Source organism: Coregonus clupeaformis, unplaced genomic scaffold (genome assembly GCF_020615455.1).
Source record: "Coregonus clupeaformis isolate EN_2021a unplaced genomic scaffold, ASM2061545v1 scaf3289, whole genome shotgun sequence".
In the NCBI taxonomy this organism is placed as follows: Eukaryota; Metazoa; Chordata; class Actinopteri; order Salmoniformes; family Salmonidae; genus Coregonus; species Coregonus clupeaformis.
This window is the reverse complement of record NW_025536743.1, coordinates 26,045-38,028: the sequence shown is the minus strand read 5'-3', so window position 1 is coordinate 38,028 and position 11,984 is coordinate 26,045. Positions and strand designations below refer to the sequence as shown.

At 38.6% G+C, this 11,984-nt stretch overlaps 1 pseudogene; it reads left to right on the top strand.

Moving 5' to 3' along the window:
• The first annotated feature begins 5,643 nt into the window (after positions 1–5,643).
• On the top strand, positions 5,644–7,711 carry LOC123489778 (annotated as a pseudogene).
• The last annotated feature ends 4,273 nt before the right edge of the window (positions 7,712–11,984 follow it).

Sequence of the window (11,984 nt, the reverse complement as noted above, 5' to 3'; positions counted from 1 at the left end):
ATCCTTTTTGCCCAAAGTCTGCATCAGCTGTTGTGCAGAAATGAGATTGGAACAAGGACCCAGAAGGTGATATATATTTTGTCACCAAAGCGTACACATATAATATAATTTAATACGTCCACAAATGGATTCATAAAATGTTTACATTTGTTTTAGGTTGCTATCGTTGAAGGATTGTACAATCTCTTCAGAGAGCTGTTGCCAACCTCCACAAAAGAAGAGGTGACAAGATCATTGAAGACTGAGGTTTTTGAGAATGCACCAGTGTGCTGGGCCTACCTGTTATCTGAAGCAAAGGTATACCCATTGTGTTTTGAGATGCTGTTGATTAAAGCTCTTCCTGCTGTAGCCTAATGAAACACGTTAATAAATAACATTAATGGGAATTGAGATACTGCACCTTGACTTTACAGCCATAACACTGTGTGTGATAAATACTTTTGACCTTTCTATCTACCCTAGAAAGAGAGTTCACAACATGAGGTCTATGTACCGATAGACTTGACCTCTCGACCAGGAGAGCGCTTCTGCGACCCAGTTCGAGTACCTGGGTTACCAGATGTCTTTGAAAGAGAGTATGTTCTGCAGAAAGTCAAAGGTAAACCGAAACATCAGCAAACTTCAGTGTTTTTTTAATAGTTGTATGTAGCATGATCTCTAATTGCATTATATACTGTTTTCCCATTGTTAAGATGGAGAGAAAATCCTAAACTGCTCTGTGGAGATCCTGACAGAGACTTCAATGTCTAGAGCCTCTGATGTTGAAAGGATTTTGCTCAGTCTGCCTCCATTCATCAAAACATTCCCTAAGTGGGCTTCATCTGGACTTGTGACTGGCCAAAAGTAGGATTCCTCTTTACATTGCTTTTATCACACAATAAGTTCAATATAAATATATGTGTTGATAATAATGCTAAATGTTGAATAAAAATTAAAGCTTTCAGATTGATCTCGATGACACATTTGCCAAGATGAACGAAAAGTGAAAGAATACGTTAATCTCACGGTGACTCCAGCATTACAGTTGAAGGATGTTGGAGTGAATGGGCTTCACGTCTCGTTCTCTTGGAAGAAAGTAGGCTACTGTGCCTTGTTTCCCAAAATATTTGTTATGATAACTAGGATAATTTGAGTCTTCGTACAATGTAGCAGGCCATTCCGTGTGAATCTGGCCAATGTTTTAGATATTCCTGCAATGAAATCTATTGAAATGTCCTTAGGGAGAAGGATGTTAGCATACATTTGAAAATCTAAAATAATGATTGGGAAATAATTAACTAAAGTTGTCCAATGTGTTGATATTTTGGACTGTACCCAGGCCTCTTGAAGGATGCTACATAGTCTGTGTTGGTGTCATTTCAAGTTTTATTGTCACGTGCACAAGTACAGTGACATGCCTTAATTGCAAGCTCTTTCCCAACAATGCATTAATCAATTTAAGTAGTTCTATAAAATAAAGTCAAGTAGAACAAAAACACACAAAAACATTTGAAACTTTACAGTGTGCTCGAAACATAAGTAGTGTTTAGATGTTCATTTTTGAGTGGGCTCTGCTTATGAGTTATGATCCATTTTAGGAGAATAGAAACGTTCTGCCGCGGCTGTCTAGTTATTGTAAATGCTGGACTATTATTGTCATTTGATTGTCATCTAATGATTGGTTGCAGGTTGTTTTTTGAGAAATACTTGTTTGTTGTATTTTAACAAATGCCTCTCCTTGACAGATAACCTTGGTGTTTACATCTGTAAACAAAAAGGATCTCCTCAGGATATCTACGTTTTTGATTGCTTAGCTATGAAATTCAAAACGTTTAATGTGGACGAATTGGCAAATGCGTAAGTACCTCATCTGAAAATGAGTCAAATACTTTGTTTGCGATGACATGAAGCATCACAATAACTGTTGGGCTGTTCATGAAGAAAAACATTTGATCAACTAACGAACTGAACTATCTTTTCCATCAAACTTCTGGCCTTAAAGCTGGAATCCTTAATTGAAACAATAACAAAGCTGAGGGATGGGCCTGGAGTAATGTAACCATTCTCAAATTCAAAGCGAGCGCTATGTATGGAAGGACTGACCATCCATGACATGAAAATTATAGTTGTAACCATGTTTTGAGGCTATACAGTGTTTGTTTACATTTACTTTGTTTACAAACATTGGAGTAAAACAAGTTTATATGTTGGGTTCAGATGAGATGACGACAGTTGAACTAAGCTCATGAGGCATTTATAAGTTATGTTTTTCACGAATAAATGGGTATATATCATTAATTTATAAGTCCAAAAATGGATGTAGCAACTAAGGATTCTAGCTTTAAACCTGATCTACCTCATCCTGTTAAATTGTAATGGACATGAAAAGTTAAATGTGCTTAACTATTCTTCAGACTTGTGAAATGCTGTATAATGTAGGTTACCTGGCAGCATAACCACATTCATTATTTAAAAGGTAGGGTACAGGGCTGAATTGCTTTCATAATCAAAAATGTAAATGCACTACTTAGACATTTCTGAAAGCCAGTCCATAATATAGTACCTATTGAAAGCCAGTCCATAATATAGTTCTACCTATTGAAAGCCAGTCCATAATATAGTTCTACCTATTGAAAACCAGTCCATAATATAGTTATACCTATTGGAAAGCCAGTCCATAATATAGTTCTACCTATTGAAAGCCAGTCCATAATATAGTTCTACCTATTGAAAGCCAGTCCATAATATAGTTGTACCTATTGAAAGCCAGTCCATAATATAGTTCTACCTATTGAAAGCCAGTCCATAATATAGTTGTACCTATTGAAAGCCAGTCCATAATATAGTTGTACCTATTGAAAGCCAGTCCATAATATAGTACCTATTGAAAGCCAGTCCATAATATAGTTCTACCTATTGAAAGCCAGTCCATAATATAGTTCTACCTATTGAAAGCCAGTCCATAATATAGTTGTACCTATTGAAAGCCAGTCCATAATATAGTACCTATTGAAAGCCAGTCCATAATATAGTTGTACCTATTGAAAGCCAGTCCATAATATAGTACCTATTGAAAGCCAGTCCATAATATAGTACCTATTGAAAGCCAGTCCATAATATAGTTATACCTATTGAAAGCCAGTCCATAATATAGTTCTACCTATTGAAAGCCAGTCCATAATATAGTACCTATTGAAAGCCAGTCCATAATATAGTACCTATTGAAAGCCAGTCCATAATATAGTTCTACCTATTGAAAGCCAGTCCATAATATAGTACCTATTGAAAGCCAGTCCATAATATAGTACCTATTGAAAGCCAGTCCATAATATAGTACCTATTGAAAGCCAGTCCATAATATAGTTCTACCTATTGAAAGCCAGTCCATAATATAGTTCTACCTATTGAAAGCCAGTCCATAATATAGTTCTACCTATTGAAAGCCAGTCCATAATATAGTTCTACCTATTGAAAGCCAGTCCATAATATAGTACCTATTGAAAGCCAGTCCATAATATAGTTCTACCTATTGAAAGCCAGTCCATAATATAGTTGTACCTATTGAAAGCCAGTCCATAATATAGTTCTACCTATTGAAAGCCAGTCCATAATATAGTTACCTATTGAAAGCCAGTCCATAATATAGTTCTACCTATTGAAAGCCAGTCCATAATATAGTTGTACCTATTGAAAGCCAGTCCATAATATAGTTGTACCTATTGAAAGCCAGTCCATAATATAGTTCTACCTATTGAAAGCCAGTCCATAATATAGCTGTACCTATTGAAAGCCAGTCCATAATATAGTTCTACCTATTGAAAGCCAGTCCATAATATAGTTGTACCTATTGAAAGCCAGTCCATAATATAGTTCTACCTATTGAAAGCCAGTCCATAATATAGTACCTATTGAAAGCCAGTCCATAATATAGTTGTACCTATTGAAAGCCAGTCCATAATATAGTTGTACCTATTGAAAGCCAGTCCATAATATAGTTGGCTACCTATTGAAAGCCAGTCCATAATATAGTTCTACCTATTGAAAGCCAGTCCATAATATAGTTCTACCTATTGAAAGCCAGTCCATAATATAGTTCTACCTATTGAAAGCCAGTCCATAATATAGTTCTACCTATTGAAAGCCAGTCCATAATATAGTTCTACCTATTGAAAGCCAGTCCATAATATAGTTCTACCTATTGAAAGCCAGTCCATAATATAGTTCTACCTATTGAAAGCCAGTCCATAATATAGTTGTACCTATTGAAAGCCAGTCCATAATATAGTTGTACCTATTGAAAGCCAGTCCATAATATAGTTCTACCTATTGAAAGCCAGTCCATAATATAGTTCTACCTATTGAAAGCCAGTCCATAATATAGTTCTACCTATTGAAAGCCAGTCCATAATATAGTTGTACCTATTGAAAGCCAGTCCATAATATAGTACCTATTGAAAGCCAGTCCATAATATAGTTCTACCTATTGAAAGCCAGTCCATAATATAGTTGTACCTATTGAAAGCCAGTCCATAATATAGTTGTACCTATTGAAAGCCAGTCCATAATATAGTTCTACCTATTGAAAGCCAGTCCATAATATAGTTCTACCATTGAAAGCCAGTCCATAATATAGTTGTACCTATTGAAAGCCAGTCCATAATATAGTACCTATTGAAAGCCAGTCCATAATATAGTTCTACCTATTGAAAGCCAGTCCATAATATAGTTGTACCTATTGAAAGCCAGTCCATAATATAGTTCTACCCATTGAAAGCCAGTCCATAATATAGTTCTACCTATTGAAAGCCAGTCCATAATATAGTTCTACCTATTGAAAGCCAGTCCATAATATAGTTGTACCTATTGAAAGCCAGTCCATAATATAGTACCTATTGAAAGCCAGTCCATAATATAGTTCTACCTATTGAAAGCCAGTCCATAATATAGTTGTACCTATTGAAAGCCAGTCCATAATATAGTTCTACCTATTGAAAGCCAGTCCATAATATAGTACCTATTGAAAGCCAGTCCATAATATAGTTCTACCTATTGAAAGCCAGTCCATAATATAGTTGTACCTATTGAAAGCCAGTCCATAATATAGTTGTACCCATTGAAAGCCAGTCCATAATATAGTTGTACCTATTGAAAGCCAGTCCATAATATAGTACCTATTGAAAGCCAGTCCATAATATAGTTCTACCTATTGAAAGCCAGTCCATAATATAGTACCTATTGAAAGCCAGTCCATAATATAGTTCTACCTATTGAAAGCCAGTCCATAATATAGTTCTACCTATTGAAAGCCAGTCCATAATATAGTTGTACCTATTGAAAGCCAGTCCATAATATAGTTCTACCTATTGAAAGCCAGTCCATAATATAGTACCTATTGAAAGCCAGTCCATAATATAGTTGTACCTATTGAAAGCCAGTCCATAATATAGTTGTACCTATTGAAAGCCAGTCCATAATATAGTACCCATTGAAAGCCAGTCCATAATATAGTTCTACCTATTGAAAGCCAGTCCATAATATAGTTCTACCTATTGAAAGCCAGTCCATAATATAGTTCTACCTATGGAAACTCCTAGAAGTGAATGATATTTCTATAGGTAGACTATTGTTGCAGCTACAGCTCATGATGTCAACGTCATGTTTAAGATGTCTTTACTGACTTTATTCAATTTCAACGATGCAAAAGATACAGAAGTGCGTTGGACAACAAAACCAGCAAACCTTTGTTAAACGCATTCAACCAGATCACTGGAAATGATACAGAGAAGAAGACCACCCTTGACCAAGCTCTGAGGCAGGTCCTGGAGGAGCAGATTGTGGAAAAGAAAGCACTCGTCGATGACTTCCTGTCTCTCATCTATCTCAGCATTGATGGAGTCACTGAAGGTATCTGCTCCGCCACCACTCCTTTCCTACTGTTGGGAGATGTTCTGGACTGTCTTCCTCTGGACCAGTGTGATAAGATCTTCTCCTTTGTTAAAGAGAATGTCTCCACCTGGAAGTCTAACTCCTTTTACACTGCTGGGAAGAACTACTCGTTAAGGATGTGTAATGATCTTTTGAGGAGGTTGTCCAAGTCTCAGAACACAGTCTTCTGTGGACGGATCCAGCTGTTCCTGGCTCGTCTCTTTCCCCTGTCTGAGAAATCAGGTCTGAACCTGCAGAGCCAGTTTCATTTCGACAACATCACAGTATTCAACAAAAAAGAGCAAGAGAGCACTCTTGGCCAGAAGCCCACAGAGGAGAAAGAGGATAGGATGGAAGTGGAGGAGGGGGAGATGGGAGATGAGGAACTTAGTGCACCTGCTCCATGTTCCATCCCTATCGACTACAACCTATACAGAAAGTTCTGGACTCTGCATAACCCTGTTCAGTGTTATGACAAGTTCTCCTGGATGACTTTCCTCAAGTATTCAGACGAGACGCTGGCAGTGTTTAAAAGCTTCAAGCTGGACGACATGCAGGCTTCTAAAAGCAAGCTGGAAGAGCTGAGGATGGCAGGAGGAGACCACGTTTACTTTGCCAAGTTCCTCACCAGCGAGAAGGTGATGGACCTGCAGCTCAGTGACAGTAATTTCGGACGACACATCCTCCTGCAGTACCTTATCCTGTTCCAGTACCTCAAGGGACAGGTCCAGTTCCAAAGCTCCAGTTGTATCCTGAATGATGATCAGTGTTCATGGATGGAGGAGACCACCTACGTTGTGTACCAGGTGTGTGTGTGTGTGTGTTTTTCATCTGATAGATTGTAAATGACTGTTCTATATCATTACAGTTTTATATCATTATATCCTCTTAGTATGAATAGATTGTTTTGATATCCTTAGAGATTGAAAGTGGTGTTAGGTTCAAGCTCTTTGTGAATGAGAAGTGTAATTATTTAGTGAACTATAGGAATGTGTGCTCCCAATAACTCAAAGCCTCTCCTGACTGATAAGAAGTCTTATGATATGCACGGAGAAATCCTGGGTGATGGGAAAAGTACTGACGTATATCTTTGCGGAAGGGAGGGTGTGAGAGCTAAGGTTATAAGTGGACACTGCACTGTATTGAATGTACACCGTGGGCCCCGTGTAGCTCAGTTGGTAGAGCATGGCGCTTGCAACGCCAGGGTTGTGGGTTTGATTCCCACGGGGGGCCAGTATGGAAAATAAACAAATATGTATTCACTCACTAACTGTAAGTCGCTCTGGATAAGAGCGTCTGCTAAATGACTCAAATGTAAATGTAAAATAATGCCAGACGTGATGTTCCATGGCACTTTTATTCCTGATTATATGTTTAAAATTTTCACCAGAATGAGAGACATCAGAAGTGACCTGACCTTCATGACCACCAGGACTCCTAAAGAGGCCATACTGGTAATTCAAGATATTCTGATATATATGATACATATTTATGATAATTAATTATATATATTGTGGCAGACCAGGGGGTTTGATCTACACAGATCAGACACAAGTGTGACACCTCAGTTTCAAGGGTGTTTATTTAAACCAATAAAGAAAAGAAAAGATACAGGTCCCCTCCAGGAGACCTCTTCCGGGTTACCGCCTTCTGGGAATGCTGTCTCCTCTGGGGTAGAACACCGAGCCCCTCGGTTCTAGCAGACCATGAGGACATCTATCCGGTAGCAACCTCTCACTACCTCCAACCCTCCCGTGTGTTGCCCTCCTGGCAGCCCCGTGCGGCTGGTGAGCAATCAGCCCCTTGATTACTCACCAGCCTCAATCGGCCCCAATTAGTCCTGGCGGGAGGACCCGTTGAGACCTGGCACGTCCAGCATGAGGGAGCCACCGCCGCGTGATGTAGACTCAGCCTGGTGGCTTGTCCAGTGCACGCCACAATATATAATTAATGATATTTATATTTGCATATATTTATATTTCTGCATCTAAGCTAAGGTCAGTTTTGACACTTGGCAAGTTTGACCCCCTACTATGGCTCAAATTATGAGATGTTGGCAAACACCAAGGAGCAGCCAATGGTTTTACAGATAGATACCTTGAATGATAAAGATGCTAGCCAAAAACGATCAATGTTGGTGTAATAAAGGTATACAATATAACAGATACAGTGGGGGAAAAAAGTATTTAGTCAGCCACCAATTGTGCAAGTTCTCCCACTTAAAAAGATGAGAGAGGCCTGTAATTTTCATCATAGGTACACGTCAACTATGACAGACAAATTGAGAATTTTTTTTCCTGAAAATCACATTGTAGGATTTTTTATTAAATTATTTCTAATTTATGGTGGAAAATAAGTATTTGGTCACCTACAAACAAGCAAGATTTCTGGCTCTCACAGACCTGTAACTTCTTCTTTAAGAGGCTCCTCTGTCCTCCACTCATTACCTGTATTAATGGCACCTGTTTGAACTTGTTATCAGTATAAAAGACACCTGTCCACAACCTCAAACAGTCACACTCCAAACTCCACTATGGCCAAGACCAAAGAGCTGTCAAAGGACACCAGAAACTAAATTGTAGACCTGCACCAGGCTGGGAAGACTGAATCTGCAATAGGTAAGCAGCTTGGTTTGAAGAAATCAACTGTGGGAGCAATTATTAGGAAATGGAAGACATACAAGACCACTGATAATCTCCCTCGATCTGGGGCTCCACGCAAGATCTCACCCCGTGGGGTCAAAATGATCACAAGAACGGTGAGCAAAAAACCAAGAACCACACGGGGGGATCTAGTGAATGACCTGCAGAGAGCTGGGACCAAAGTAACAAAGCCTACCATCAGTAACACACTACGCCGCCAGGGACTCAAATCCTGCAGTGCAAGACGTGTCCCCCTGCTTAAGCCAGTACATGTCCAGGCCCGTCTGAAGTTTGCTAGAGTGCATTTGGATGATCCAGAAGAGGACTGGGAGAATGTCATATGGTCAGATGAAACCAAAATATAACTTTTTGGTAAAAACTCAACTCATCATGTTTGGAGGACAAAGAATGCTGAGTTGCATCCAAAGAACACCATACCTACTGTGAAGCATGGGGGTGGAAACATCATGCTTTGGGGCTTGTTTTCTGCAAAGGGACCAGGACGACTGATCCGTGTAAAGGAAAGAATGAATGGGGCCATGTTTCGTGAGATTTTGAGTGAAAACCTCCTTCCATCAGCAAGGGCATTGAAGATGAAACGTGGCTGGGTCTTTCAGCATGACAATGATCCCAAACACACCGCCCGGGCAACGAAGGAGTGGCTTCGTAAGAAGCATTTCCAAGGTCCTGGAGTGGCCTAGCCAGTCTCCAGATCTCAACCCCCATAGAAAATCTTTGGAGGGAGTTGAAAGTCCATGTTGCCCAGCGACAGCCCCAAAACATCACTGCTCTAGAGGAGATCTGCATGGAGGAATGGGCCAAAATACCAGTAACAGTGTGTGAAAACCTTGTGAAGACTTACAGAAAACGTTTGACCTGTGTCATTGCCAACAAAGGGTATATAACAAAGTATTGAGAAACTTTTGTTATTGACCAAATACTTATTTTCCACCATAATTTGCAAATAAATTCATAAAAAATCCTACAATGTGATTTTCTGAAATTTTTTTCTCTCATTTTGCCTGTCATAGTTGACGTGAACCTATGATGAAAATTACAGGCCTCTCTCATCTTTTTAAGTGGGAGAACTTGCACAATTGGTGGCTGACTAAATTCTTTTTTTCCCCACTGTAGTTAGCTCCTCCGTTTTGTTATAGCTAAATAATACTTCTCCATCCAACCTTTTAGGTGCTAGTGGATTCGAGCTCCTCCATGAACGAGACATGCTATGATTCTGATGACAAAATAACACGGTTGGATGCTGTTAAACAGCTCTTTGATAACTTCGCAACTAGAAGCATGGCGTACGATTTTCATAATGTCATTGGCTTGGTGAAGTTTGACTCATCAGTTAAAACTCCACACATTTACAGAGACTCTGGAGATTCTGGTAGGAGGGTGTTGGTTTCAAACCATCCATGTCTGTAGGAGGGGTGTTGTTTCAAACCAGAGATGAGTAAAGCTGGTCTGAAGCTCTTTGAAATGGAAACCGTTCTGTCTTTGGAGATGAGGAAGCTGAAGAAGAAATTGGACCCATCCTACATTCGGAGCGAGGTATGATCTATTAAATGAAACCTATTCAAATAGGACAAATGTTTCCATTTATTTTATATAAAATAATACGATTCTTGTTCTTTATTTTACTCTTTACTTTATTTTACTCTTATTATTATCTGTCCTGATGCCTAGTCACTTTACCCTGCCTTCATGTACATATCTACCTCAAATACCTTATTATTATCTATCCTGATGCCTAGTCACTTTACCCTGCCTTCATGTACATATCTACCTCAAATACCTTATTATTATCTGTCCTGATGCCTAGTCACTTTACCCTGCCTTCATGTACATATCTACCTCAAATACCTTATTATTATCTATCCTGATGCCTAGTCACTTTACCCTGCCTTCATGTACATATCTACCTCAAATACCTTATTATTATCTATCCTGATGCCTAGTCACTTTACCCTGCCTTCATGTACATATCTACCTCAAATACCTTATTATTATCTATCCTGATGCCTAGTCACTTTACCCCTGCCTTCATGTACATATCTACCTCAAATACCTTATTATTATCTATCCTGATGCCTAGTCACTTTACCCTGCCTTCATGTACATATCTACCTCAAATACCTTATTATTATCTGTCCTGATGCCTAGTCACTTTACCCTGCCTTCATGTACATATCTACCTCAAATACCTTATTATTATCTGTCCTGATGCCTAGTCACTTTACCCTGCCTTCATGTACATATCTACCTCAAATACCTTATTATTATCTATCCGGATGCCTAGTCACTTTACCCTGCCTTCATGCACATATCTACCTCAAATACCTTATTATTATCTATCCTGATGCCTAATCACTTTACCCTGCCTTCATGTACATATCTACCTCAAATACCTTATTATTATATATCCTGATGCCTAGTCACTTTACCCTGCCTTCATGTACATATCTACCTCAAATACCTTATTATTATATATCCTGATGCCTAGTCACTTTACCCTGCCTTCATGTACATATCTACCTCAAATACCTTATTATTATCTATCCTGATGCCTAGTCACTTTACCCTGCCTTCATGTACATATCTACCTCAAATACCTTATTATTATCTATCCTGATGCCTAGTCACTTTACCCTGCCTTCATGTACATATCTACCTCAAATACCTTATTATTATATATCCTGATGCCTAGTCACTTTACCCTGCCTTCATGTACATATCTACCTCAAATACCTTATTATTATCTGTCCTGATGCCTAGTCACTTTACCCTGCCTTCATGTACATATCTACCTCAAATACCTTATTATTCTATCCTGATGCCTAGTCACTTTACCCTGCCTTCATGTACATATCTACCTCAAATACCTTATTATTATCTATCCTGATGCCTAGTCACTTTACCCTGCCTTCATGTACATATCTACCTCAAATACCTTATTATTATATATCCTGATGCCTAGTCACTTTACCCTGCCTTCATGTACATATCTACCTCAAATACCTTATTATTATCTGTCCTGATGCCTAGTCACTTTACCCTGCCTTCATGTACATATCTACCTCAAATACCTTATTATTATCTGTCCTGATGCCTAGTCACTTTACCCTGCCTTCATGTACATATCTACCTCAAATACCTTATTATTATCTATCCTGATGCCTAGTCACTTTACCCTGCCTTCATGTACATATCTACCTCAAATACCTCTTACACCTGCACATTGATCTGGTACTGGTACTCCCTGTATATAGCTTAATTATTGTGTATTTTATTCCTCTTGTGTTACTATTTGTATGATTTTTAAAACTTTGCATCGTTGGGAAGCAAGCATTTTACGGTAAAGTTGCATGTGACAAATACATTTTTATTTTATTTAAATATGGAAGTTAATAACATTGATATTAAATTGTACTGAAC